Source organism: Cervus elaphus, chromosome 23 (assembly GCF_910594005.1).
Source record: "Cervus elaphus chromosome 23, mCerEla1.1, whole genome shotgun sequence".
Taxonomy (NCBI): Eukaryota; Metazoa; Chordata; class Mammalia; order Artiodactyla; family Cervidae; genus Cervus; species Cervus elaphus.
Genome location: NC_057837.1, coordinates 37,404,679 through 37,428,646, shown reverse-complemented (window position 1 = coordinate 37,428,646; position 23,968 = coordinate 37,404,679). Strand labels below are relative to the sequence as shown.

The 23,968-nt window shown below is 39.9% G+C and overlaps 1 pseudogene; it reads left to right on the top strand.

Annotated features, from left to right (window-relative positions):
* Positions 1 to 1,027: 1,027 nt before the first annotated feature.
* On the top strand, positions 1,028 to 18,248 carry LOC122681070 (annotated as a pseudogene).
* Positions 18,249 to 23,968: the final 5,720 nt, after the last annotated feature.

Sequence of the window (23,968 nt, the reverse complement as noted above, 5' to 3'; positions counted from 1 at the left end):
GAACAGTGAAAATTTAAAGGACAGGGTCCTTCCTGGGACCCAGCCACAGAAGAGAAGGTAAAAGCAGCCTTCCTAAACAAAGAAAAGTATTGATACTTGTGATTCAGGAAGACAAAGGTGAAATGAAAGCAAAGGAGGGATGGGGAGAAAGGAACAAGCAAGTTGGATACAACTGGGACCAGGGGAGGGAGACCCGGCAGAGGATCCTGGTAAAACCTGCAGCCCCATGACAGCGTGATTTCTATCGATGTCCTCCTGTGAACCCCCCTGAGGTCCCACGAGTGCACAGGGCTCGCCAGCGCTGTGAGTGGGGGCATGTGCTGCGCCAAGCAGCTTCAGTCGTGTCCAGCTCTTTGTGACCCTATGGACTGGAGCTCACCAGTCTTCTCTGTCCGTGAGAATTTTCCAAGCAAGAATACTGGAATGGGTTGCCATTTCCTTCTGCAGGGGATCTTCCCAACTCTGGGATCAAACCTGCGTCTCTTATGTTTCCTGCATTGGCATGTGGGTTCTTTACCACTAGCAGCACCTGTGAGGGGGTGGACTTCTGCACAAAGAAGGTATTGAGGTTCCTATGTCATAAGACAGAAGAGAGACCGGGAAGAATGGAAGCAGAGCCTGAGGCTGAGATGATGCCTTACAGATTTGGTCTTGGATATCCACCAGCTGGGCTTCCCTGGTGGCTCAGTTGGTTAAGAATCCACCTGCAATGCGGGAGACCTGGGTTCGATCCCTGGGTTGGGAAGATCCCCTGGAGGAAGGCATGGCAACCCACTCCAGTATTCTTGCCTGGAGAATCCCCATGGACAGAGGATCCTGGGGGGCTACAGTCCATGGGGTCACAAATCAGAGGGGTGGCTCTGATGGTCAAGTCCACCTGGCTCTCTGGAAAACAGGGTAGAAGGGACAGCAGTAAGTGAGAAACCCTGAAAAATCATGCTGTCCATGCCGGGTCTAGATGGGGTTCTCCTTCTGCAGGCGAAGACACAGCTATTGCGTTTTCTTGTCTGGTGGAGGGTGGAGGGCGATGAGAGCAAAGCCAGGGGGTGTGACATCAGCTCAAGGCACAGGGATTTCCTTGAGGGACAGAGAAATGAAAATCAGGAGGAACAAAGTGAGCCTGCGCCAGCCCAGCAAGGAGGATTCAGACACAGAAGAGGACACAGAGAAGGAAGGTCGGCCAAGGAAGTGACGCTGCTCCAGAACTGAAGCTCAGGACAGTAACAGCCTCACATTTCAGAGTTTAGAGCAGCTGTAAGTTAGAAGGGGTGGATGACCTCTGAGCGCAGTGACCTCAGTCCACGGAGGGGACATCAACATTTAGGAGTGTTGCTCATAGGGCTGGGTGATTAGCTATGAAGAACTGGCAGAGTCTAACCTTACAATAAACACAGTTACATTCCAGGGGGTGGGCACCACATCTTCAAAATGAAGTAGCTTTTTCAGAACAAATTTCCCAAGGAATGAACCACATGAATATATGCTATATCAAATAATTTTTCATGATGCTAGGAAATTGGCATTTCTAGGTATACACTAGCTACAGGGTTGTGACTTCCCACGCAGAGAACTGCTTCTGTTAATTTGGTGAGGGAAATTGAATTTGTGGACAGTGAAGAATGAAGTCAGGGCCAAGTCTCACAGTAACTTGATGTTCACAGTAAGAAATCGTTCTCTGGGTGTAAAGAGCAACCAGAGGAGTGGAAGGCTTTCCTTCGGGGAAAAGTCAGGTCTCATTTAACAGCTGGGCATGCAGAGATGCTTTCCAAGTTCAAGGTGCAGATGAGCCAGCATCACTAATGTAGGCGCTGCCGCTAAAACGCACTTACTTCACCCCTGCAGATTTCCGACCATCTGTTTGGTTTCTTCCTTGCCTTCCTAAGGAAGATCACAGGTTCTTTTAGGGGTTTAATAAGACTTAGAGTCGATCTTCCTCTCTATATCGTCTCCTTCCTCACCATCAACTCATGTAGAGTGTTAAACTCCTTAGGTTGTTGGTGCAAGTTTGTGTGTGCTGCGGAAACTGAAGCGTTCAATTTAAGCCACAGCCGGGGAACGTGCAACGTGTGCTCATGACGCCACCTCCTGGTGACATGTGGTATTGAACCGCACACTAAAACAGTTCTCAAGGTTTTTGTTCACAGACACCCTGTACACCCCAAAATTATTGACGATCAATATTGAGAATCGATATTTATAGTATTATAAATTGCAAACAAAAACGTTAACATTTCTTAAGGCATTAAAATAGCAATAATAAAGTCATTACATATTAATATAAATAACATTTATGAAAAAGATCGTTTCCCAAAACAAAAAATTGGTGAGAATAATTGCCTTGTTTTAAATTGCTGCATATCTAGTATAGAACTTAATAAAAGACACCTAGATTCTCATGTCCAATTCTACATTCAGTCCATTTCAAAGCGGTGCTTTGGTTGAAGTACATGAAGAAAATCCACCCTCACAGGTGGATATAGCCTTTTCAAATAATTGGGTATTTTCTTCTCTGATCTACATTGAAATATGACAAGTGGTAGTTCCTTAAGGTTTAGCTGCTCTGTGAAATCTTAAAGCTCATCAGTGAAGTTCTTTTCTGTCACATTAAAATATGTTGTCTCTATTGCAGTTTGAATCTGTCTTTATCCACAGCTGATTTTGTAACACTGACCTGTGACCATCTGGAAAGGCACTGGCTGCTGAGTTATGAGTTTTAACATATTCCACTACATTCTACAACAGGAAAAAATGTACTTAGTATTTTCACCACCAATGTCACCAGAAAAGTGACATTGAGAAGGTCACTCAAGTTGAGTGACTAAGTTTCTCACTAAGTTGAGAAAATGTCAAGTCCACTATGGTGGACATAAATTTCCTAAAATTTTACTTTTTGCTTTGAAGGTTCAAATTGTGTCATTGACAACAACAGCCAAGTGACTTTCCTTGCCATGACAGGTTTATTTTGTGCATTTTTGAGAAAATATCTGCCAATACCCAAATCTCAATAAACTTGCTTTGCCTGTAATTTGTTATTTAGAGTAAAAATGATGTTTTGTGAAAAAGTAAATAGTTCATTTCACAACTCAACAACCTTCCAAGTGTTTTTCCTTTAGACAAACTCAACCTGGCGTGAAGCAGAAGGGCTTTATGCTTACCTCCCATTTCATCATGCAGAAAATTTTAAAGACATGTATTTTAAGGGTAAATAGTAAAATTAATAATTGTTACTGCTTCTTCAAGGTCATTCTTCAGTGAAACTGACTTTCTAAAACCTGTTCAAGACATTTAAAGCTGAATCCCTGGCACTGTTTATTGTTATTTTGTTCATGAGGGCTTGGTGTAAGAACAGAATCCACTCTGCATATTTTCAGCAAGAAAGGGTTTAATATAATCTTAGGTGATTACACAGTTACTGAGGAGTCCAACACAAGTTCTAGGCTGGGATTCCACGATCTTTGTTGTCAGAACACTGTAGAACTGACCACCAGCAGAACTACCTCCTTGGAGACCATCCCTGGAGATGTCCCCACATCAACAAGCCTCTGGTGTCTATACACCAAGAAACTGGGGACATATAACAGGAGGATGCTTCAGAGTCCCTGGCTTAGCAGCAAAGAGCCCAGGAAGACGATCTTCACTGAGCTCCTATGATCCAAGGATCATGTGAGTCAATCCAATTCGCAGAATCGAATTTTCATGTTACCTCCAATAGCAAAGAAGCCTGGGAATAGAGCGTTTGGCTTTCTAACTTCTCAAACTTAGAAGGAAGGTGAAATGAAAATTGAATGAGCCAGTTCTGGTTTGGACCTAGTCAACAGGAATTTGTCCAGTGATGCCAAATGGCAGGTAGCTTACTTTCTCTGCAAACGACAGAAAATCCACCCAGACACTGTACAGATTTCTCTCTTGCACTTTTACCCATTGATTGTGAGTAAATGGGCCAACTGCTGCCGTGAAACCAGACAGAATGGCAGGGGCTGTGAAGGGTAGGGAGTAGGATCAGAGTCAGAGAACCTGCCTTGTCCTTAGCCAGAAACCCACATCTTTCTGTGGGTGACCCTGGGATGTCACAATAGGGACCATGGAGTGTTCTAACATCTCTGTTCAAAAGCCCTCCTTGTAGTCCACTTAGCAATGTTTCTTTTTAAGCTAGCAATTCTCAAAACCTGATAACTGTGTTTGAAATGTGGGTTAAAATAGATCTTGAGCTGTACTGCCAGAGGCTTTAATTCAAGATAGAATCAAAATTTCTTTTTAATCTTTTTTTTTAATTGTATCTTCTTTCCTCCTTTTTTTCTTCCCTCCCTTCCTCCCTCCTGTCCTTCCTTCTTCCTCCTTCCTTCCTTGATTCCTTCATTCAGAGTTTATCTCGGGAGGTTCGGATACAGTTGGTCTACTGACCACAGTGAGAGAAACACAGTCTTGAGTCATCAGGTCCTGATCCTGCGAACCCAGATCTGTCTGTTTCAGGAGACAATTTCCACACGTGAAAGGAAGTCAGCTCTCATTCTGGGATCAGTTAGCCCTCCTCTGGGTGGAGGGACACAGCAAGGCTGAGCAACTGTGATGTCTTCCCCTGCTTTTACATTAAGGAAGTCATTTCCCAACTAAGTTCAGCTGAAGTCCAACTACTAGTTTACCTGAAAAGTATTATTTCTTTCCTCTCTTTTGTTTCCATTAGTTCCCTCTTCTTGGATTTTATTTGAGCATATATTGTAAATCAAAGATCTATCTTTCCCCCCATCCTATTTCATCATTGTTTTGTGTTATTTCCTGTATCTTATTTTCAAAGTTTTCTTTTCTTTCTTTCTTTTTTTTTTTAGTTTTAGAGTCTCTTTCAGGACTCATTATTTTGTTTTATTGCTTTGTTTATTAGGTGTTTGACCAGTGCCCCACCCCTTTAATTCTTGTAGCCATCTAGTTTATTTTTATGTTAAATATATAATATTTACATTATATTTTGCATTAGGAGAAACCCGTTATTCTCCCTGTACTTTCTCTTTAAAAAACTTGCTATTTTCACCAAATATTGATACTTTTATTTTTCTTCCAGATGAACTTGAGGAATAAATCTGTATTGATTTTGCCTTCCCTTTATTTTTCCCTTTAAATTGGCCAAACAGGCTTCTCACATTCCTCATTTATTTCTTCTTATCTTTCAGCAATCTTTCTTTCCTTCCCTTACACTTAGAATTCACCACTCACAGCATACATAATAAACTGATTTCTTCTTTTGTCTTTAAGACTGTCTTCAATAGTCATATTTCCTCAAAACTGACTTTCCTCACACTGACTTTCTCTCACACCTAGAAATTTTTCCATCTTCTTGACCTTGAAATAAGAACAATGAAAACAAACCTTAATCCTTAGAGTTTAAAAAAATCAGTTTTGGAAAACTTCTTATCTCTTCCTTATCCTCTAAAAGCAACAAAAGTTATTCTTTTTTATGTCAGCACAACAACAAAGGCTAAAATTATCTACGCAGCACCATCTAAATCATGCCTTGCTCTGCCTCATACTGACGCAGCTTAAATATTTAAACACAGTTTCTTTGTTGTGAACACAAATCACCAGCCTTTCTCCATCACTTTATAATCCACAAATCACCCATAAGCTAGGCAAATTGTAAGCAAGCACACTGAAATTTGCCCGGATCGACTTGGGCCATCAGTATTGTCTATGTAGACAACTAAGAAATATATAGGCTGCCCAGGTGGCTCTAGCGGTAAAGAATCTGCCTGCCGATGCAGGAGATGCAAGAGATTAGGGTTCAATCCCTGGGCCAGAAAGATCCCCCGGAGTAGGAAATGGCAACCCACTCCAGTATTCTTGCCTGGAAAGTTCTATGGGCAGAGGAGCCTGGTGGGCTGCAGTCCACAGGGTCACAAAGAGTTGGACACACTCAGCCACTGAGCACACACGCTCATGTAATATACAAAGATGCCATGCGTGCCCTTTGGTGTATTTTTCAGTTCTCAGCGTGTGCTCTGTCTATAGCCTGCAAAGCCATAGCCGCCGCCGCCACCTGCATAGTCGCTGATGTTTGGGTTCAGGTTTCCCAGTAAAGCCCAACCGAACCAATGAGACAGTTCCTCTTGTAAGCATTTGGACCTGAAAAGCGAAGATGTTGTGATTCCCTGCTGGAGATTTAATTATAGGATGTGTAAATTCTGAAGCTCTGACATTTTCACCATTAGCCGTAAACCTGAGAGAACAGACGTCTGCAGAGAAACAATGATGAGGCCGGCAGGCTGACAACAGGGACGAGGGTAAGGGAGGAGAGTTAGAGAAAGTGGCCCACTCTTCTTGTATCTTCTACAGATATTTTCTTTGTGAAATTCTCCTTTAGACTATTTGTCCTCAATTTTTGGAAGCATGTGAGAAGGACTGCCTTCCCTTGCGGCTCATCTGGTAAACAATCCACCTGCCATGCAGGAGACCTGGGTTCAATCCCTGGGTCAGGAAGATCTACTGGAGAAGGGATAGGTTACCCACTCCAGTATTCTTGGGCTTCCCTTGTGGCCCAGCTGGTAAAGAATCCCCCTGAAATGTGGGAGACCTGGGTTTGATGTTGTGGAGATCCCCTAGAGAAGGGAAAGGCTACCCACTCCAGTATTGTGGCCTGGAGAATTTCATGGACTGTAGAGTCCATGGGGTTGCAAAGAGTCAGACACGACTGAGTGTAAGAATTTGGACCTGAAATGCATGAGAAGGACTAGCATTCATTCTTCTTTAAGTGTTTAGTAGAACTGAAACATGGTTCAGTGAAATCATCTGATCCTGACCTTTTTTTGTTGGTAAGATTTTTTTTTTTTTTTTTAATGACCGTTTCAGCCTCCTGCTCATTATTGGTGTGTTCCAATTTCCTATTTCTTCATGATTCAGTCTTGAGAGACTGTTTCTAGGAATCTCTCCATTTCTTCGAGGTTGCCTGTTTTTTTAATATCTATTTATTTGATTATTTGGGATGCATGGTGTCTTGGTTACAGCACATGGGAATCTTAGGCTCATTCCTTGCAGTGTGAAGGCTTCTCTCTAGTTGTGGCATGTGGGCTTCGTTGCACTGGGCAGAGAGCTCTTGTGGGCAGGCATCTGGCAGCCTACTGGGTTCACATGGCCAGGCCCCTTCTAGGGCATGAGGCCCATCTGGACGGGCACCAAGGCAAGGCTCGGTGCAGAGAAGCTGTGCACATGGCCCTTGTTGCAGAGCATCCCCAGTGCATTTCTTGGTCAGAGTGGACCCTGAGCCCCTCAGAGCAGGACCTGAACTAACAAACAGCAGCTCCTGGACAGGTCTGTGACCCTGGGCTTCCCTCTGTGTGGCCTCCTTCCAGCATATCTTCAAAATGCTGCCATGGCCCCTGGGGGACTGGGCACCTGTCTGCACCCACCACCCTTCCCCTCCCTGACTCCTGGGTTCCTCTCATGCAGAGAAGGGCTTTGGGAAGTTGCTTCCTACTCATGGACCAGTTAAAATGCTTAGAAAACAAAACCAGAGCTGCAGCCACATGTTCATCCTGACCCTGAGGACCCAAACCTGTTCCTTGGAACTGGCCAGGGCAGCAAGACCCATTTTCTACAACTATGAGCCCCTGATGGACAAGGATTGGCTGACCCAGGCCCGTCGGCAAGCCCTTCTTAGGTGTGTCTGGACTGAGTCTTCCCCCCTCCAGGCAACAAGAGTGCCTGCAGCTGTACCTGAGGCCATGCTTTCTGCCCTGGGACTGGGCTGGAGAAGGAGTGAGGACCTTGCAGGTAGCCCGGGCTGAGTGGGGCACTGCAGGACGGTCCACAGGAGTTGCCAGGCTTCCACCTGCTAAGGAACAGGACATGTCACCTGTACCTGCTGTTGGAAGCTCTCCCCCAGACAGAGGTGAAGAAGCAAGTGAGAGGGTAACAGGCAGGAAGGCCAGGGGTCTCCAAATGGAGGAAATAGGCTGCAAGTGTCAGACATTTTTTTTCTCTCTCCCTTAAGCAGCAGGAGGAAACAAGCTCTCTATGGAAATGTTTTTCTTAAGCAATGTTATTGAATCTACGTATTTGCTTTGGAATTGGCCTTTCTTCAAAATGGTTCCACCTAAGACTAACTTTTGGCTGATAATAGCTCAATAAACCAGTATTCATATCAATCATTTTATGGCTGGGGGATGACACACCTCGCACCATCCTATCTCAAAAATGCAAACTGTGGGAGAGGGGCCTGGTGAAACTCCGTCAGCCTTGAGGTGCCTCTCTTATCTGTTTAATAACTTTCTAACAAACATAAAACAGCTTGCTAAAACTAGCAGAGGGGCACTCTCCATCCCCCTTCTGATGTCTATGTCAGAAGATTTCTCTGTCCGTTTTCGTACTCTAATAAAACTCCGCTACACAAAAGCTCTTGAGTGATCAAACCTGGTCCCTGGTCCCAAAGCTAAATGTTCGTCTTTGGAGATATGAATCCAACACTGTTCACCATAAGCTATCACAAGAAAAAAGGCAGTAGGGGGAAGGACGGGAGGAGTAACTCAAGTAAGGGAATGGAAGCTTCCAGAAGCTCACCCAGGGCTAGGAGCAACCTGCTTGGCCTGCACGAGCCAACCAGGCAAGCGTGCTGTGGCCCAAGAGGCTCCAAGCCCTTCCCTTCAGACTCTGAGGTCTTGAGAATCCCTTGGACTGCAAGTAGATCAAACCAGTCAATCCTAAGGGAAATCAACCCCAAATATTTATTGGAAAGACTGATGCTGAAACTGAAGCTCCAATACTCTGGCCACCTGATGCAAAGAGCCAATTCATTAGAAAAGACCCTGATGCTGGGAAAGATTGAAGGAAGGAGGATAAAGGGACGACAGAGGATGAGATGGTTGGAAGGCATCACCAACTCAATGGACGAGTTGGAGCAAATTCCAGGAGATGGTGAAGGACAGGGAAGCCTGGCATGCTGCAGTCCATGGGGTTGCAAACAGTTGAACACAACTGGGCAACTGAACAACAGGGCATTTTACCTGGGAAGGGTGGAGCAGCTGGCCTGGGGGGTCAGCTCATAATTACTCGGAGATGCTTCCATGTGTTCCACCAGCTTCCCACTGAGTTAGCTCATTTTTGGGGGCCGCTGGCTGCATATGAGAGAAGTTCCTGACACTGACCATATTCAGAATTAATCATTCAGTAGAGCAAACGTGTTGATATAGGATTAGCTTGTTTTTGCTTTTTCCTCTTCTAAATCATACTGAAATTAACATACTTATTCTATTTTGTAAGAACCTGTCCAATAATTAGGACAAATTCCCAGAAGTGAAGTTGGCTGGTCAAAGGTATTCTGTTTTAAATTTTTAAGTCTTTTGATTTGTTGCAAAGTTATATTTTAAAAGTGTATTGATTTATAAATTTCCCTCAGCAGAATATGTGTTTATTTGCATACAACCTTCCCCAAACCTTCAGTCTGGCTATAATATTTATTAATCTAATAAAAAGACAAGATGTCTCACTTTTGGTTGAACTTGCATCCCTTGATAATCAAAAAGACAAATATTTCTTTCGTATATTTTCAGTGATTAGTATTTTGGATTCTGTGTGTGTGTGTGTGTGTGTGTGTGTGAAATGTCTGTTCATGTCCCTGGTGTGTGTTTTTCCATTTGGGGTACTAGATTTTTCCGACTCTTAAAAGCACATGATTCCATTTGATTTTCTTTTTCTTCTGATTCCTCATTTTGGATCTGTAGAGTCATCTATATATAATTATTTTGCTTAATCTAACACAATACTCTTCCTTTACCCACCCCACACTACCCCCCCCCCCCAACACACACACAGTGTGCAGCCTCATGCTTTGTTTTACTCACCTAGAATAAGAAATGGTGAATTTGCAACTATGATCACAAATGGCACCCCAATGTACAACATTAGGCCAAAGTTGCTCACCACTGCCAAGGCAGCAGAAATTACTCCAAAGGCCGTGACCCACATTTTGTTTCATATACAGTCACACCTGTAAATTTGGAGGGAAAAATGGAACTTGTGGTGGTAGCTTCCATACTGAAATTCCAGCAATTCATAACATTCTTGACTCAGACACCTCTTCAGAGTCCTCATGGGCAATAACTCCCATACTTGTCTGTGGGAGAATGTTAATGTCCAGGCACTAGCCCAGACCAACTGAACAAAAACAAAGCGTGGTGGGGGGTGGGGGGTGGAAAGCTGCGAATCTGTTCAGTTCAGTTGCTCAGTCATGTCCAACTCTTTGCGACCCCATGGACTTCAGCACCCAAGGCTTCCCTGTCCATCACCAACTTCCGGAGCCCACTCAAACTCAAGTCCATCTCTTCAGTGATGCCACCCAACCATCTCATCCTCTGTTGTCCTCTTCTCGGCCCACCTTCAACCTTTCCCAGCATCAGGGTCTTTTCCAATGAGTCGGTTCTTCACATCAGGTGGCCAAAGTATTGGAGTTTCAGCTACAGCATCAGTCCTTTCAATGAATATTCAGGACTGATTTCCTTTAGGATGCACTGGTTGTATCACCTTGGCAGTCCAAGGGACTCTCAAGAGTCTTCTCCAACACTACTGTCCAAAAGCATCAATTCTTTGGTGCTCAGCTTTCTTTATAGTCCAACTCTCACATCCATACATGACTACTGGAAAAACCGTAGCTTTGATTAGAAGGACTGATGTTGGTAAAGTAATGTCTCTGCTTTATAATATGCTGTCTAGGTTGGTCATAGCTTTTCTTCCAAGGAGCAAGCGTCTTTTAATTTCATGGCTGCAGTCACCATCTGCAGTGATTTTTGGAGCCCAGAAAAATAAAGTCTGTCACTGTTTCCATTGTTTTCACATCTATTTGCCATGCAGTGATGGGACCAGATGCCATGATCTTAGTTTTCTGAAAGCTGAGTTTTGAGCCAACTTTTTCACTCTCCTCTTCCACTTTCATCAAGAGGCTCTTTAGTTTTTCACTTTCTGCCATAAGTGTGGTGTCATCTGCGTATCTGAGGTTATTGATATTTCTCCCAGCAATCTTGATTCCAGTTTGTGCTTCATCCAGCCCAGTATTTCGCATGACATACTCTACGTATAACTTAAATAAACAGGGTGACATTATATAGCCTTGATGTACTCCTTTCCCGATTTGGAACCAGTCTGCTGTTTTGTATCCAGTTCTAACTGTTACTTCTTGACCTGCATACAGATTTCTCAGGAGGCAGGTCAGGTGCTCTGGAAGAATTTTCCACAGTTTGTTGTGATCCACACAGTCAACGGCTTTGAACTAGTCAATAAAGTAGAAATAGATGTTTTTCTGGAACTCTCTTGCTGTTTTGATGATCCAGCAGATATTGGCAATTTGATCTCTGGTTCCTCTGCCTTTTCTAAATTCAGCTTGAACATCTGGAAGTTCTTGGTTCACATACTATTGAAGCCTGGCTTGGAGAATTTTGAGCATTACTTTGCTAGTGTGTGAGATGAGTACAACAGTGTGGTAGTTTGAACATTCTTTAGCATTGCCTTTTGTTGGGATTGGAATGAAAACTGACCTTCTACAGTGCTGTGGCCACTACTGAGTTTTCCAGACTTGCTGGCATATTGAGTGCAGCACTTTCACAGCATCATCTTTTAGGATTTGAAATAGCTCAACTAGAATTCCATCACCTCCACTAGCTTTGTTCATAGTAATGCTTCCTAAGGCCCACTTGACTTCGCATTCCAGAATGTCTGGCTCTAGGTGAGTGATCAGATCATCGTGCTTATCTGGGTCATGCAGATCTTTTTTGTACTGTTCTTCTGTGTATTCTTGCCACCTCTTAATTAATATCTTCTTAGTATCTTGCCACCTCTTCTTAATATCTTCTGCTTCTGTTAGTTCCATACCATTTCTGTCCTATATTGTGCTCATCTTTGGATGAAATGCTCCTCTCTATGGGATTCTCCAGGCAAGAATAGAGGAGCAGGTGGCCGTGCCCTCCCTTTAGGGGATCTTCCTAACCCAGGGATCAAACCTGCATTGCAGGCAGATTCTTTACTGCTGAGCCACTGAGGAAGCCCAAGTAAAGTGGCTACTAATTGCAAAAAAAGTAATATGTGCTCCACTTTGAATAACACAACTTATGCCTGTTTCTAGGTTGGACCAACAAAAATTGGAATATATACATAGCATTTAAAAAAATAAAAAAATAAAGATTTAATACTTTAACTCCCTTACAACCACAACTTTACATCTTAAAATATTGATGACTATCTCTAGGTTTCTGTTTTACTTCATTGCTATCTGCTTCAAAACAAATGACTGATAACTGCCTCTAGAAACTTTTAGTAGGAGAGAGAAACTAAGTTTCGTTTGAAGACTAAGAAATTCAGCTACGGAAATGGAGTTACTGATTCCCAAAGAGCAAGAATATAACTAAACACCTTATTCATGCAAGGCCACATTAAAATAATTAAACTTTCTTTTTATTAAAACAACTATGTGTGTCTGTATTTCACCTTTTCTCAAACTGCTGGTTCTATCAGTTAAACTCAGGGCCCCAAATCAACAAACATACACACACACATATGCGCCAAAATAAAAGTAAATTTCTTTATTACAACAAAATTTAATTACAACCAATACTTTCTTAATGTAACACTATTGATTTACAGGAGTTTAAGATACAAGACGTTTACTCCTTGGCAGGAAAGTTATGACCAACCTGCTGCTGCTGCCGCTGCTGCTGCTAAGTCGCTTCAGTCGTGTCCGACTCTGTGCGACCCCATAGATGGCAGCCCACCAGGCTCCGCCGTCCCTGGGATTCTCCAGGCAAGAACACTGGAGTGGGTTGCCATTTCCATCTCCAATGCATGAAAGTGAAAAGTGAAAGTGAAGTCGCTCAGTCCTGTCCGACTCTTCGTGGCCCCATGGACTGCAGCGCACCAGGCTCCTCCGTCCACAGAATTTTCCAGGCAAGAGTACTGGAGTGGGGTGCCATTGCCTTCTCCGATGACCGACCTAGACAGAATATTAAAAAGCAGAGACATTACTTTGCCAACAAAGGTCCATCTAGTCAAGGCTATGTTTTTTCCAGTGGTCATGTATGGATGTGAGAGTTGGACTATAAAGAAAGCTGAGCACCGAAGAACTGATGCTTTTGAGCTGTGGTGTTGGAGAAGACTCTTGAGAGTCCCTTGGACTGCCAGGAGATCCAACCAGTACATCCTAAAGGAGGTCAGTCCTGACTGAGTGTTCATTAGAAGGACTGACGTTGAAGCTGAAACACTAATACTTTCGCCACCTGATTCGAAGAGCTGACTCATTTGAAAAGACCCTGATGCTGGGAAAGATTGAAGGTGGGAGAAGCAGGGGATGACAGGGAATGAGATGGTTGGATGACATCACCAACTCAATGGACATGAGTTTGAGTAAACTCCAGGAGCTGGTGATGGACGGGGGAGGCCTGGCATGCTGCAGTCCATGGGGTCACAAAGAGTCAAACACGACTTGAGTGACTGAACTGAACTGAAGATAAAAGTAACAAGATGAACCCTGAAATCAGAAAGATTAATAGGATAAAAGCTACATATGACATGTTTAGCCCTATTCCCTCTTTCAGGTTTCTGAATTGGTGCTATAAATTTTTCAGAGGATGGGGGCAGTGAAGTATGTTTTTGGGTAGAGTGATTTGACTTTGACTAGTCGCTGTGTTGACTCTCTAAATGACCTTTATTTTAATGTTCAATAGGCAATGGAAGGAAAGATGTGAATATAGAACACTAGTGAATACACTTGGAGATTTTTTAGTCCCCAAGAAGAACTTTGGTTAAACAGTTTTTCAAAATGACTTAGGAGAGTCTTGGAACTTTAGATTCCTGCAGTCCTGGAACACATCTCTGCAGACTCTGATCTACAGTTTGTAGAGAAGTTGCAGAATCCACGTGTTTAAAAATGTCTTCATGTGATTCCAGGGCTCAGGCTGACTTGGGCATCACCAGCAGCAAAATGACCAATTAAAACAGCTCACTAACTACACATTAAAGAAAGCATAAATCAGGAGTTCCCTGGTGGTCCAATAGTTGGAACTCCTTGGTGCTTTCACTGCTGGGGCCTGGGTTTGGCCACAAAAAAGGCATAAATGGATGAAGTGAAGATAATAGGCTATAATATATACAGAATATAAATACCAAAACAATTAAGTCCTTCATTGTCAGCAATTATTTTAAAATTTTAAATTATTTTAAATCTAAACAGATTAAACTTTGCAATCAAAAGGCAGATATTGTTAGAATGGATAAAACAGTATGATTCAACTATATGCTATTTACAAGAGATTCACTTTAGATCCAAAGACATAGATAGATTGAAAGTTAAGAGGACTGAAAAACATACTCCATATGAATAGCAACCAAAAGAGACTAGGAGTGCCTGTACTGATAACAGACAACACGGACTAATTAAAAAACTGTTAAAAGAGAGAGAACGACATTATGTACTTGTAAAAGGGCCAATTAATCAAGATGATATAACAACTATAAACATAAAAATGTATACATTGCTAGTGGGATATAAAATGGTGTATAATAGTTGTGAAAAATAGTTTGGTGGTTCTTGGTGTTCAAAAACAAGCTAATCCTATTTCAACATGGGATTGGTTTGCTCAGAGTACATTAAAGTTTTGGAATCCTATTCAGTCTTTAAAAAAAGGTAGCTATAAAGTGTTAAATGAAAAATGCTGGTTATGAAACAAGATGTTTAAAATTGAGCAATATACAAATATGCATGTGTATTTGTATAGCAAATTCTGGATAGATAACACTTAAAATATTAGCAACGATTATCCCTGACAGGTGGAATTGCAGTTGTTTAAAATTTTTCTTTGTATTTTCCTGTACTTTCAGGGTTTATTTTACAATAAGTGTAAGAAGGTAAATATGTTTATATTTTGGAAAGTTAACAGATCGAAAGAATTAATAATTGGTTTCCTAGGGGATATAGGGAAGGAACTGTACACAGGATGTATACCTCCTAGTACACGCTCACGCTTATTTAATGTTCCCACAGCCATCAACAACTCAAGTGTAGACAACTGACTTCATATCAACCATCTTCATATTGTCTGTATATGCATAGACATGTGAGTATAGGGGTGCATGTGTGTGGCGGGGGTGGCTATGATTTCAGTAGCTCAAGAAATGTGTCAGGACAATTTCTGAACCAAGTTCCATAAATAATAAAACCGGTTTTTAAATACCTGTTCCGTATCAATCAGTTTATTTGTGGTCCTTAGTAGTTTGGATTCTTGCCCTTCGTCCAGCTGAATGCAAGAGAAATCCACAAAGCTGGCAGCAGGGGGCGTGTCAGGATGCAGTTTGTTTCAGACTACATAAGCCTGTGTCACTGTAGGCCCTTCTCCCAGATCATACACACAGAACATTGGAATTAAAGGCAAAGTGCAATTCCCAGTATCTTCCCATGTAATCCATGGAGAAGATCTCCCAAGGTTGATATTAAAATCAATCAGCATTTCAGTTCCAAGCTTCCCTGGTAGCTCAGAGGGTAAAGTGTCTGCCTGCAGTGCGGGAGATCTGGGTTCGATCCCTGGGTCAGGAAGATCTCCTGGAGAAGGAAATGGCCACCCACTTCGGTACTGGAAAATCCCATGGACGGAAAAGCTTGGTGCAGGCTATAGTCCATGGGGTCACAAAGAGTTGGACACGACTGAGCGACTTCACTTTCTTTTCACTTTTCAGTTCTAAGTATTGATTTTGTATCAATACACACAGAAACGGAGGTGTACAGGAGTGAAAGAGGTAGGAAGCTTGAGGGAAGTGAAATTTATCTGCAACATACTTAGGCTGTCCTTTGTAATCCCCTTTCTTCTCTGTAGTCCTCCTCTCCTAACCTTCGGTGACAATTTCAGAGTCCTCAAATGTTCTCCAGTCCTCTTTATTACAAATCAATCAGGAAACATCACTGTGGAAGAGACTGGTTGCTTTAGTATTCACTTAATATGTAAAGGATCTTAAGGTTTACTTTGGTACATATTTCTGATCTCAAGAGTACCTACATTTTACTGACATAATGCTTTAACCTGGGCAAGTGAAGTTTGAATAATAGCATTCTCAGTATCAGAAACAGACTAACAAGAAAACTACATGTATGTATATATCTGTGTGTGTATAAACTATGGGGTGCCTTTAAAATCATTCCACATTGATAGCTAGATACTAACTGAAGAACAGATAAATCCAGCTCATATATTAAACAACAGGATGTTACCTCAATATTAGTGCCTTAGAGTAAAATGGTTTATAAGAGAAAATGGTCTCTCAAATGTTCTAATGGAATCAGAGATACATTGCTAATCCTGCTTCACCTAATACGCAGTCAGCCAGGTTTCCTGACTCTTCATTGAACACCCTGAATGATGACTAGGAGTAGAGTGTACTGCGCTATGTGTACAAATAGGAGTGTGTACAAAGCGCAGAGTTATTACAGAGCAAGGAGAGATGAGTTGCCTTGTGGACTCAGAGGCAACCAGAGAAGGTGTCAGAGAAAGCTGTATTCATAGACTCCGCAAGATCAATGAGACCTTGAGAGATGGGCAAAGAAAATGGTTTGAGTTGATCTGGTTAATTTTTAATAGATGTTGAAAAAGTATGAATACTCTGTTTCTTTCTCTAACAGGTGTTGGGGTTGATGACATACTTACCATGATTTCTGCCTGGCAGAAGACCAGCCTCATGGATAGCATAAGCAAGCGGATGTCTGATGTCTATGCAAAAGTGGCAGTGTCCGTGACAATCACCACCATCACCAACGTCCTGGCCTGTATAGGAACTATGGTATGGCCTCTTTCGGGTCTGTACAATACTTTTGCATCTGTAGAGGAGCAACCCTGCTCTTTTGTTATTTTTATAACATCACCTGTTTTGGAGCATTTATGGCCTTGGATGGGAAAAGAGAAGTAGTCTATCTAAGCTGGTTGAAGAAGCCAGTAACAACTGACCAAAAATTTTCCTCATTAAATAGTCCTGCTGCCTCCCACGTAATTCTCTCCAACATGAACATAAAGCTGATATCCATCCAGTGAATCTATTCTTTAGAGACTATTTTGGTCCTTTTCTCACAAGCACCCAGTCCAAGATTTTTGTAGCACTCCTATACATTTTATACATCATAAGGAGTATATATGGGTGTTTCTGAGTGCAGGTATGTTTAGATCTCTGAAATTTGGCAAGTGATGACTCTTACATCACACCATATTTTAATGTAGAAGAACAGTTTCCAAGTTATAGTCCCAGGGTTATGGTTATCCCAGAGATGGACCTTGCCCATCTCTCAAGGTCTCATTGATCTTGCGGAGTCTGTGTTTGGATACTGCTTTTTCTGACGCCTTCTCCGGTTGCCTCTGAGTCCATAAGACAATTCATCACTCCTTGTTCTATAATAACTCTGCACTTTGTACAGACTCTTGACTACTGGGATAAAGATACTAGGCAAAAACTGGAAAAATGTCTGGAAGATTTTGAAAATGCTAAGTACGTAGATGAAAAACTTACAGAGTTTTGGTTACAAGAATATATAAAATGTATGGAAAAACTCCATCAAGATTTTAAAAAGACAGCTTCTCTAAGCAATATTCCCACTTTTTAATGGAATTTCCACTTTTTGTGTATGATGTTAATATTACATCATCACAGGAAGTCATTTGCTCCCAGGACTTCATTCAAACCATGGGTATGTCTTCTTCAACCATTAAGAAGCTGATGTTACTCCAGTTCTGAGACATGACGGAAGAGTATGAAGTTCCCCTAATGGTATACAACCAGGCATTCATATATTTTGGTCAGTATTCTGCAATATTAGAAAACACTGTTCAAAATGTGACTGTTGCATCAACAGTTATGTTCACTGTTTCCTTATTGTTAATTCCTCATCCCCTCTGTTCTTTTTGGGTAACTTTTGCTATTGCTTCTGTGATTGTGGGCGTCATGGGATTTATGGCCTTCTGGAATGTCAATCTTGATTGCATAGCCATGATTAATCTTGTCATTTGTATAGGATTTTCTTTTGACTTTTCTGGTCACATTTCCTATGCATCTGTTTCCAATTCAGAGCCCTCAGTAAACTGAAAAGCCACTGAAGCATTGTATCTGCTAGGCTACCCTGTGTGACAAAGGGGTATGAAGCGTACGTCTTCAGGATATTTTCTAAGACTATGTTTCTTGTGATGTTATTTGGAGCTGCTCATGGTCTAATTTTTATCCAGTATTCTCAACCTTTTTTTGAAAGTGAGTTTGAATAGCCAGTAACAAACCAAAGACCAATTACAGAATTCCTGATTGGCCCAATCCAATCTGATGAAAATGCACTATTAAGAATAGTCAATAGACTAAAAGCAAAGGCATGCTTCCTTGGCTTATAAACACTGTTTAAAAACCTTATTTAACACCCTGCTTATTTAACTTATATGCAGAGTACATCAAGAGAAACGCTGGGCTGGATAAAGCACAAGCTGGAATCAAGATTACTGAGAGAAATATCAATAACCTCAGATATGCAGATGACACCACGTTTATGGTAGAAAGTGAAGAAGAACTAAAGAGCCTCTTGATGAAAATGAAAGAGGAGAGTGAAAAAGTTGGCTTAAAACTCAACATTCAGAAAACTAAGATCATGGCATCTGGTCCCATTATTTCAAGGAAAATAGATGGGGAAACAGTGGAAACAGTGAGAGACTTTATTTTTTTTTTACTCCAAAATCACTGCAGATGGTGACTGCAGCCATGAAATTAAAAGATGCTTGCTCCTTGGAAGAAAAAAGAAAAATTAATTTGTCTTACATTAAAATATCTACTAAATTAGGAAGTGTTGTCATCTTTATTACAGTCTATACAATCAAGCATAGTTTTCCAATTATTTGTCCTTCTATTTCATAATTAGTAGTTTATGCCTGGAATTCAAACTTTTATGTATTGTACTCTAAAATAGAATATTATTTTCATTGTACTTCTCATATGCATTATTATGTAAAAGTGCAGCTGACTATTGTTTATTCTCCTAGCCTGGGACTTTTCTATGCATTTTCTTAATGGTGTATTTTGACGAACAGAAGTTTTTAAAGTTTGGAATCATATTTATTTTTTTTTATAGTTAGTGTTTTCTGAGAAATCTTTGCCTAATCCAAGATTCAAAAAAATCATCTATATTTTCTTCTCAAAGCTAATAGTTTTGTTGTTACATTTATATCTATGATTCATAGACCTATGTTTGTTGGGAAGTATGGATAGAGGTTCATTTTCTTCCCATTATAGTTATCCAGTTGTCCCAGCATTTTTAGTGAAAAGACTGTCCTTTCACCAGACGGACTAACTTGGCACTTCTGTCAGAGAACAAAGCGACAGTTTATTTGTGGCTCTATTTTTGTGCATTGATCTGTTTTTCTGTAGTAGAGTGCATACCATACTGTGCTGATTCCTGAAGCTTTATATTAATTATGGAAATTAGGTTAGGTAAGTTATCCAGCATTTCCCCTCTTTTTCAAATTATTTTGGCTATTATAGGTTCTTTGCATTTAGATACTAATTTTAGAATCACTTGTCCATTTATCAAAAAAAAAAAAAATGCTTCTGGGATCAGAATTGGGTTATGGTGAGTCTACAGATCAATTTGGGGAAAATAGATGTATTAGCAATATGGAATCTTCCAATCTGTGAACATGGTTTATCTCTTACTTATTATCTTATTTAATGTCTCTCAGAAGTATCATATAGATATACATGGATTTAATTCCTAAGTATATTAATTTTTTAGCATAGTAAATATTTTAAACCCCTTTTTCATTTTTTTTCACTAGTATATAAAAATTCAATTGATTTTTGTATACCTATCTTATACCGTGTAATCTTTTTAGGTTTGTTTATTAGTTCATGTAGATTTTTGTGGGTTTTTTAGTAGTTTTTATCTATGTAATTATGTAAAGGTCACATAAAGACCATTTTATTTCTCCCTACATAAACTTTATCTCTTACTTAAGCACTGGTTTAAAACGTCCAGGAAAATGTAGGAAAACATAGACACACCATTGCCTTGTTGTCAACTTTGTAAGGAACGGAATCAATATTTCATCAAATATAATGTTTACCTGGAAGTTTTTCATAGCCATCTTCTGTCAGATTGTGGAAGCTCCTTTCTACTTCTAGTTTTCTGGGATGTTTTAACATGAATGAGTATTAAATTTTGTCAAATTTCTGTCTGTCAACTGAGATTATCATGTCTATTTTTCTATTTTAGTCTGTGGAATGTGACAACTAATACTGAATGATTTTTTAAGTCAAATCAGCTTACATGGAATCACTTTATACTAACCTTGCATTCCTAGAATAATTCACATTTGGTCATGGCACATTGTTATTTTCACATATTGCTGTTTTTGTTAATATTTTGTCAGTGATATTTGTTCCTATGTTCATGAGGCATGTTAGTTACAATTCCCTTTTTTGTAATGCCTTTCTCAGGTCTTGATATCAGAGTTATACTGCCCTCAGGAAACAAGCCAGTAAATATTCCTCTTCTTCAGTTTTCTGAAATAGATGATGTATGGTTTGCATCATTTTTTCATTTCTTATCAAATGTTTGGTAGAGTTTACTAGTGAAGTCTTTGGGCATGGAGTTTTTCTGAGAATTTTTATTTCAGATTCCCTTTCTTTAACAAATAGAAGACCATTAAGATGTTCTTTTTCTTCTTGGGTCAACTTTGGTATGTTTGTTTTATATGGAATTTACACATTCTGCTAATTGGCTAATTGATTATTTTCTTGTTGTTTAGTCATGTCAGACTCTTTGTGACCCCATGGACTGTAGCCCACCAGACTCCTCTGTCCATGGGATTTCCCAGGCAAGAATTCTGGAGTGGGTTGCTGTTTCCTTCTCCAGAGTATCTTCCTGACCCTGGGATTGAATCTGTGTCTCCTTCTTTGGCAGGCCAATTCTTTACTGATGCGTCACCAAGGAAGTCCTGGTGACTTAAATGTCTTATCATTTAAATATCTCTAAGGAAGTCCCCAGTGCAATTCTTGATATTGGGAATTTGTATTATATACCTTTTATTTCTTAAGGAATTATCAATTTTATTAAATTTATTCAAGAACCAACTTTTGGCTCTCTTTTCTCTCTTGTTTCTCTATTTGCTAATTGATTGATTTCTACTCTTTATTCTTTCTAGTTTTCTTTGAGTTTAACTTCCTCTACATTTTCTAGTTTTTTAAGGTGGTAGGATAAGTCACATTTATTCCCTTCTAAGAAAACTTTTAGTGCTACCAATTTCCTTCTAACTACTGTTTTAACTGTATCCACAAAATTTTTTTTTATGAGGGATGTTTGTTATCATTTATTCTAAAATAAGCTCCTATTTCCCTTGTGATTTCTTCTTTGACCATGAATTAAACAATACCTTTATTTTCTCTTCACTTTTGAAGAATAGTTTAAACAGATATAGAACTCTAGGTTGAGAAGAATTTTTTCTTTCAACACTTTAAAAATGTCATTGCATTGTCTTCTTGATGCAATGCTGATTAGAACTCAGTCTTCACTTTCATATTGATCTTTTCTATGGTATATGTCTTTTTTCCCTCTATATTCATTTAATATTTTTTTTTACTACTGGCTTTCAGCAATTTGACTATGATGAGATTATATGTGGTGTTTTTTCTATTCGATCTTCTTAGATATCTTTAAGCACTTAGGACCTGTGGCTTGATATTTTCCATCTTATTTGGAAATATTTTAGCCTTTATTTCTTCAAATGTTTTTTCTGCCACATTGTCTCTCCCCTTTCATTCAGTGACCTTAATTACAAAAATGCTCTCATTATTTTCAGTTGTCATAAAATTGTAACAGTCCCCAAGATTGCATTTTATCATTAATAAATTGAAATTTATTGACACTTTCAAAAAGCTCTTCTCTGTAGCCCATATTTTGTTGAAAAAATTAACTCTTTCTACATATGTTGAGATTCCTGGTAAGCTCAGGAAAATTCTCAGTGAGTGTACATAATTATGCTTTTATGTGTGGAAATGTTTAAATATTTTAGTCCAAATATTTTCATCATATTATCATTTTCATTTCATTAAAACTCATTCTTAGACAAATATTTTATAACACAAAACTCCTCAACAGTGTTGTCTCTGTTTCTAATTATCTTGAATACTTTGCCAAACAAAATAGGGATGTCACAAAAATAGGGCTTTTCAATTTCATTCTATTCATTATAGAATGTAAATTTACCCTACAAACGGAAGCTCATTCAAAAATTCTTCTCACAATTTGTGAAATTACAAACCACAGTTATAAAAGTTCAATCAGGTACGCTCAACTCCTCTTAATTGATTTTGTCATTTTGTCCCTCACTTTTGAATTGGCAAATTCAATTACTTCCTGTTTATGTACCATGTTTTCAAGAATTCTATTTTGCTATTATGTTTCTATGGTGTTCCCTTCATTGAACATTCTGATTAAAGAATCACAACTGATTTTCAACAAATTGCAACAAAAAAGACTAGAGGACTCTATTTAGAAACTGGTGACAGTTTTACAAATTAGCTCAATAACTTTGCAGGGCAGCAGCTTGATTTTCAAAGTAGTTCCACAAAGCATCAAGTATTTGTAAACTCTGCCTGATACTGGGCAGCTAAGAGGAACAACTGTGTGCTATAATGCTTGAATATTTTTAATTCAACCTCAACTTAATTGCCAAATATTTGTTGTTCAGTAACTTTAGGTATTTTATTAGCTCATCTCCTCCTTTCATGTATTCCTCCAGATGTAATCTTGGGTTATCCATTTGTATTTACAGATGAAGCCTATTTTGCTTAACAGAGGTCATTGATGAATTTCCTGCACAATTGTGAATTGTCTCCAGAAGCCAAAATTGTTTCCTACCATCATCCTGGTATACCATCTATTTTAAGTTTGTACTGGATGCCTTGTTTTAAATGAAGTATTATTATTAAGAGATAAATGAAAATAAGGCTGGATTGGTTTGATATACCTCTGCTTTTTACGTTCAGATTTTTCCGTGGTCTAGTTTAGTGAAGTAAATGACACAGGTGCACTGTATAGAATTTTCACTTTAACATATAGTTAACTGTGAAAGTCACCCACTGATAAACCACCCCTCCTTCCCGATCCTTTACAAATATTACGTAACTAACATTTCCTGTTCCTTGACAGTGGGCAGAGTGCTCACTGAATACAATGAAGTGTGCTCAGACACAGGGGCTCAGGGAATGTTAGCTTCTCTTTGGATTCTGTATTGGTGAAGCCATACTGGCCACTTCAATAAGTAAACCCCAACTTTGTAGTGGATTACCACAATGAGAGTCTAATTCTCACTTGTGTAACAGTCACTGTTGATATTCGGGGTCAGTGAGTGGCTATCTTGACCCTGGTAATTCAGGGACCTGGGTTCCTGCCAAACATCCGGTGTCAGAATCCAACTGCCTCTTCTGTTGCCTGTGTTTAGATGGCAAATGGGACAGAGAGCTTCTTAAAAGTCTTGGCCTACAGGTGATATACATCACTCTCATGTACATCTTCTAGTGACTACTGGTCACATGGCCACACATGTAAGTTAAAGGACTTAGAAAATGAGGTCCTTGATTGGGCAGCCATATTTCAATTAAATTCCATATTATGAAAAGGGGGCACCATTTTTGTTTGAAGCAAGCATTCAATATCATTGATTCACAACCTTTTCACATTACTTTAAAATAAGTTTCCAGATGGCTCAATATTTAAGTGTAAAAAAGTAGATAATTATAATCTCAGAAAGAAAAAAGTCTGTCTACTGTGACACAAAATCCCAAACTCGTTAAGAAAAAAAAAAAAAAAAAGCATTAGTTGATTCAATCACAAACTCATCCACAGCAACCAGAAAGAAGAGGTTAAGGAAGGGAGTCCTCATGACTCAAACCAAAAGAAAAAGTCAAGAAGAAAATTCTAACTGTCCAAAAATGAAACCAGGGA